This window comes from Vicugna pacos, unplaced genomic scaffold (assembly GCF_048564905.1).
Source record: "Vicugna pacos unplaced genomic scaffold, VicPac4 scaffold_20, whole genome shotgun sequence".
Classification (NCBI taxonomy): Eukaryota; Metazoa; Chordata; class Mammalia; order Artiodactyla; family Camelidae; genus Vicugna; species Vicugna pacos.
Genome location: NW_027328741.1, coordinates 9,892,761 through 9,898,608, shown reverse-complemented (window position 1 = coordinate 9,898,608; position 5,848 = coordinate 9,892,761). Strand labels below are relative to the sequence as shown.

The window sequence follows — 5,848 nt, the reverse complement described above, 5'->3', positions numbered from 1 at the left end:
CTTTCTTCATTTTAACAGCCCACTGCTTCTGTAGGCATCAAAATTTCAATTTGTGTATTCATCTGAGATTAGGGAATGGATACAAATTTTAAACTGGCTGCTCTTGCTGTGAGTGATAAAGTTCACTGTCTCTGACCGATGGTCTCATCTCCCCGACAGCATCTGTAAGAAATGAACATGCTAGGTTGCTAAAAATCTCAGCATGGTTAAATCTCAGAACTCCTACAATTCTTAACTGTTTTGCAATGGGAATGCAATACTGACAAAGACTTGATTTTGGATAACAATGTGGTGTTTTCTCATGGTTGCATTACGGAATGTGAGGATAATCCCTGAGATCCACAACAAATATTCTTGCTCAAGTGCTGGGCAAAGAAGTGTAAAACTTCTGCATTATTAGGACTGAGGACTGCTTTCAAAATGATGACTATGCTCACTCTATTCCAGGTAGTCCAAGGGAAGAAAAGTTATTGCAATTTCTGTGTGAACGGGAATAATTCAGTGGTTGAGACTCTACAAAGTATTCAACGTGTGTTCAAAGCCAAAATATGTTGTGTAAACAATGAGAATTAAAAGAAAAAAAGTTAGACATAAGCTTAAATTAAAAAGGTGATACAGTCCTGTGCTGGGCTCTGGGGACTGGAGAATGTGTATGCCTCAATCCCATTCAAGGTTTCAGAGGCATGGCCCTAACATCAGCTCGGGATTCAATGAGCAGATAACAATTAGTATACTGGGAGAAATATAATCTACCTCTCCCTGATCGGAAGAAAATCTGGTGGCTCAAGGAAAGTCTTAATTCAGAGAGATTCTGACAGATGCAGAGGAAAAATTCACTGATGACTCAACTAAGACAAACTTAGTTACTGCTTAACAATCCATCTTCACACACACACACACAGTGTTTGAGAGATTTGTAGTATTTTGTGGGAAGAATTCAATGGGCAGAGCTCAGAGAATAGATTTCATAGCACCAGCAAACTTTTGTACTTTGATCAAAACTCTAATTTTCCCAGGTAGAAAACTACAGATGGACAAACAAACAATATTCTTCTTTACGATATCTAATTTTGAATGTATACTGTAGCTTTTAACTTATCAGTATAGAACCTTGTTAAGATGATCACGGTAAGACCCACTGTCTTATAAGTGAGCTGGAAACTAGCTGCTCAACCAGCCCATCTGAACCCCAGACGACTAATGTAAGCAACAACATAGCCACCATCAGAGATCAGCAGACAAACTTAAAAGCTTGATGTATCTGTTGTAGGAAGAACCACGGCTGTCCAGACACAGTTCTCCAGCTGCAAGTGGTCTCTATTGTTCTCTTGGTATAGGTCATATTGGTGAGATGTTGCTAGAGTTCACCCTGGCCCATTTGCCCATTCTCCAGAATATCAAAAGCTTTCTTCACAACAGGTGACAAATTTTCAGTACACAATTCTGCCATTCTAGACTTATCAGCTGACACTGGCTGCATCATCGTGAGTAGAAGTCTTAGGGTCCCTGACCTTACCTACAATTTTCCAGTAATTCAGGGCATTTCACATTCTGAAAATGCTTCGTGTTTTTTTTTAAATTAATGGGAAAGAGTCAAAAACTTCCATGAATATTTTAAATTTCCTAATATCTGCAGAAATTTGGTATTCTTGCAGTTGGACAAATTTTTAATTCTATTACCCTCACCTCCTTCTAGTCCATACATTTTACATCGCAATTTGATTACTGAATACCACCACCCAATCCAAGGGTCTAGTACATCTTAGAAATTTCCCGTGTGAAGGTAAGAAGGGGCAAATGTTATGTGGGGTATATAAACCTACATTAAATGTTTGCAATGGCACTGTCTCTTCTGGAAAAAGCTCTGATTCTAAGAAGTAAATTAATTTTGAGTCAGTATAGTTATTGGTATGGGGAAGAGAATCAGCTATTTTGGGATGGGTGGGTGATGAAAAGACAGGAAAATATCCAGCAAATGAGAAAGGAATGATTTAGACTTATGGAAGTATGAATTGAGAAGACAATGATACTTTGTCTTCTGTACCTACCTCCAATTACTGTCTTGAGTGACTAGTCCTTGCGCTGTGAAAAGAGCTAGTTTGTGGTATAGAGTAAAGACCATAACGAAATAGTTTGAAAACCATGACAGTTTTGATCTTTCAGGAAAGTAGATTTTGCTTAAAGTCAACATGTATTTTTCATTTACTAAATACTAAAATGCATCCTGTGGCATATGCTGTGCTTACTGTGCTGGTATCCAAGGCCGACAAGGAAAGCGGGATAGACATAAAACATCTGGAGGAGGTGGTTTCTGTGCTGAGAGGAGGATAGTCTAAGTAGGTAAAAGGAGGACACCCAACGTCCAAAGATGAGCTGGAATAAAACTGTTGAGTTTGGAGCTAACATTGTTGAGAAACATTTGGCTGGATATATATCCAGATACAGTGAAACATAAAGATATGCCAAGGTAGTCAGATGCCAGATTTATAAAGAAATGACTAAACTAAATTGAGTTAATTTTGTGTGATTAGAGTTGGAAATGCATTAAGTGCCACCCTGAGAACGTAAGCTTTTCTTTGGCTGGAAGATAATAGCAACATAAATTATTAACTAGAAAATATAGTGTAGACTGTTGAGGGCAGGAAATGAAAGCACCAACTGGAATGCTTTGAGAACAGCACAAAGAAGACCATAGATAAATTACTACTTAAATTCTACCACATGCTGAATGTGCCATCTGAGACTACATCATGTGACCTTTTTGATTCCAGGGATGACATACTAGAGAACATGCTCCCTGGGTGGTTCCTGCATGTATCTCCTGTTCCAAACTATCCTAACTTAACACATTTAATACTTTCCAGGAAGAACCAAAAACCACTTATTACTTTTCCCTCTCTCCATGTTTTATTATTTTTCCAAATTCTTCCATTTTTTCCTTCTTCCTTACAAGAAATTTTTTAAATTTACTCCCATATTGTTCCATCAAAAGATTTTATCAATCAAATATCTCTTTTTTTTAAATGGCAAGTTAGTCTCCTGTTTAAATCTTAACTCTATTAAGAAATATTAAGGAAAATACAGGTACACATCTATGTTTATTGTTCAAATAAGAAAATAGCAGATAGTTGTCGACATTTGCCAACATCATTTATAATTTTTGTTTCCTGCATAATCTGGTAGTTCTCTGGTAGATCAGTTGTAATTAGGATGACATTCATAAACTGAAGATGGCTGATGAGTTGGCCTTGAAAGAGAGTTAGCTGATGTATCAGCTATCACTGGCACTGGAAAGCGTGGGTTGCACCCTGGTTGAAGTTTAGGAAAACGACCTTCATTTGCAGATATGTTGTGATATGTATTTGGAAAAGTAGAAGGCTCCAACATCAGTCCATAATAATTGCCCTGTATGGGAGATAAGATACTCTACTGAGAAATAGAAGTTTTAGTTCAAATGGAGTTCACAACACGGCCATTTGTTTCATTGTAACTGCTTTGAGAGTGCCAGTGGAGAGTGGTCAACTTATTTAGAATAGCTCGTTGACCCACTGCAATTTGTTCTGGTGGTCTGACATTGATGATGGAGGAGAAAAATCACCTCTGATCGGGATAGTTGTATCACCAATTATGTGGCTAGTAGAGGGCTTTCTTTTTAGAAATTTGCAGAAGGTAATCATGGACTTTCTCCAATAGTGTCAGCCACAAATCCAGAATTATTATTATCCACATTATACCCTGCTTTAAAGTGCTGCTCTTTGAAGTCTTCAGCCAATGAAGACACCAGAGAGGCATTTTTAATCCCAACTCTTCTTTTTATTCTCACTAAAAGCTGGGGACAGCCTCGTTTAAAATTTGGATTATGATAAAAGTGCAGCTACAACCAAAGGAGAAACATTTTAGTAATATTTATACCAAAATACAAGACTACAATAAGCCTAAAGTATAAAACCTGATTCCATGTTTACTATGTAAGGATAATATCATCAATATATGAACATTGCTAACAATATTTTGAAGTTCCTTATTTGGAAAATGCACATTTAAATATTATAGTCATCAAATTTAAATGTTAGCATTTGTGGTAACGGTGAATGACACTTTTGAAAAGCAGCTTTATTACCTTTATATGGATTTCTGGAATGATTCATAGTTGTAAGCAAAGTTTCTCATAATCTTGAATACTTAAGTCACTGTCCTCATTTTTTAGAATAAATAAAGTGTTTTAGACTTAATAGTTTAATACAATTTTCAAAATCTTGCTTTACATTTATATTACCATTGATTGATGTGCAAAATAAAATTTTATATATAAGTTACCAAGTGGTAACTAAAATTTTTTATATCTTTCTTAATACAGACACTTCTTTTTCTTCTGCTGGAAAGTCAGCTAGACAAGCACACATTTGAAAATTCTGCCTCACTTTCCTAAACCCATAAAAGTTAGACTGTCTAAGTAAACTTTTCATGCTTCCAGTTTCAAATATTCTGAAAGGGGCCTTTCTTTCCAAAACTTCCTTCTTCAAGACATCTTCATCAATCACTACGGAAGACCCATGAACACCCCACCAGATGGATTTAAATTGGTCACTCCAATCTATTTTCCAGAGTTTTCTTGGAAATGTCAGAGAACGAAAATCATTATCTTCTTCTGGTTCAGAGACACAATATGTGTAACATGGTGTTTTTATCAAGGATTCTTCAGACAAAGTCTGAAAGCATTTTCTTCAATCACAAAACTCATGTCCAAATCCCCAGAGAATGTTTGATCACACAATAGAGATCTACTGGAGTTTCCTGAGCCACTTGGTCCATTTTTATGAGACACATCTTGAATTTCTGAAGAAACATGTGCCATCTCAAATAACTTTTTCTACAGCTCCTTTTCTAATCTGCATGATTTTGAACACTGCAGCTTCATATGCTGCTTTGGCAGGCCTGCACAGATAAACTGCTAGGCCTTCAAAATGGTTCTCAACCTGAGTAGCTGTGACATCACAAAATGACTGGTATCCTAGCAACTCAAGTGTAACATTCAGCCAGTGTTTACTTGTCATTCATCCAGTTAAAATGAAACATATATGATGCTTATTTTTAAAGTGTGATTTGCAAATATTATCCCAACAAAATCTTTTTAAATAATTTAATTTTGGGGTCTATGAAATAAAACCAATCTCCATCCTTTTGTATTAAAATTTATACCAGGTTTGTGAACAGAGTATAAATATTGCACAAAATATATAGAATAATTTTAAAGTTTTGGAATTTAAAGTGAAATTCGTGTAAAACATGTACAGAGAATATATATCTATTTCTATATCATTTGTAATTAAAGTGAAACATAATTTGATTAGGAAATTGAAATACGTATTTATCTGTGTACTATATAATAAGTAATTCAATATTCAAAATATGAGCAGATTAAATGTCAATTTATTTGTTTTGTATATAAATAAATGTTTAATAATTATGAAATAAAATAAGATAAAATAATGCATCAAATTAAGAAATCCCATAAGGCGGAATTTTTGTTTTAAATTGTAATTCATTTCTATAAGTAAAACAAATGTAATTTAATAATCTACTCTAAAATTACATAAGAGAAAATCTTATTGTATATTTACAAATGTTTATTTTTGCCATTCTTTCAATCAGAGGTTTTTCAGTCCCTAGAAGCAATAAATTTTCTTTTCATCTTTATAATCCATTCACTTGTGTCTTCTGTTAAGTGTTCCAAAATGATGTTGATAAGTACAATTATGCACAAGATCCCGGGTTCAATAAGCAGTGTCTCCATTAAGGGTCAAACAAACAAACAATCAAAAAACAAAGAAATAACACTATATGTGAT

At 34.9% G+C, this 5,848-nt stretch overlaps 1 long non-coding RNA gene across 1 annotated transcript; it reads right to left on the bottom strand.

Annotated features, from left to right (window-relative positions):
* Positions 1-3,128: 3,128 nt before the first annotated feature.
* LOC140694107 (uncharacterized) lies at positions 3,129-4,359 on the bottom strand. The gene is made up of 2 exons (XR_012069859.1): positions 4,121-4,359; positions 3,129-3,405 (listed from the first exon to the last, which is right to left on the bottom strand). It is a non-coding gene; the product is annotated as an uncharacterized lncRNA (long non-coding RNA).
* Between the last annotated feature and the right edge of the window lie 1,489 nt (positions 4,360-5,848).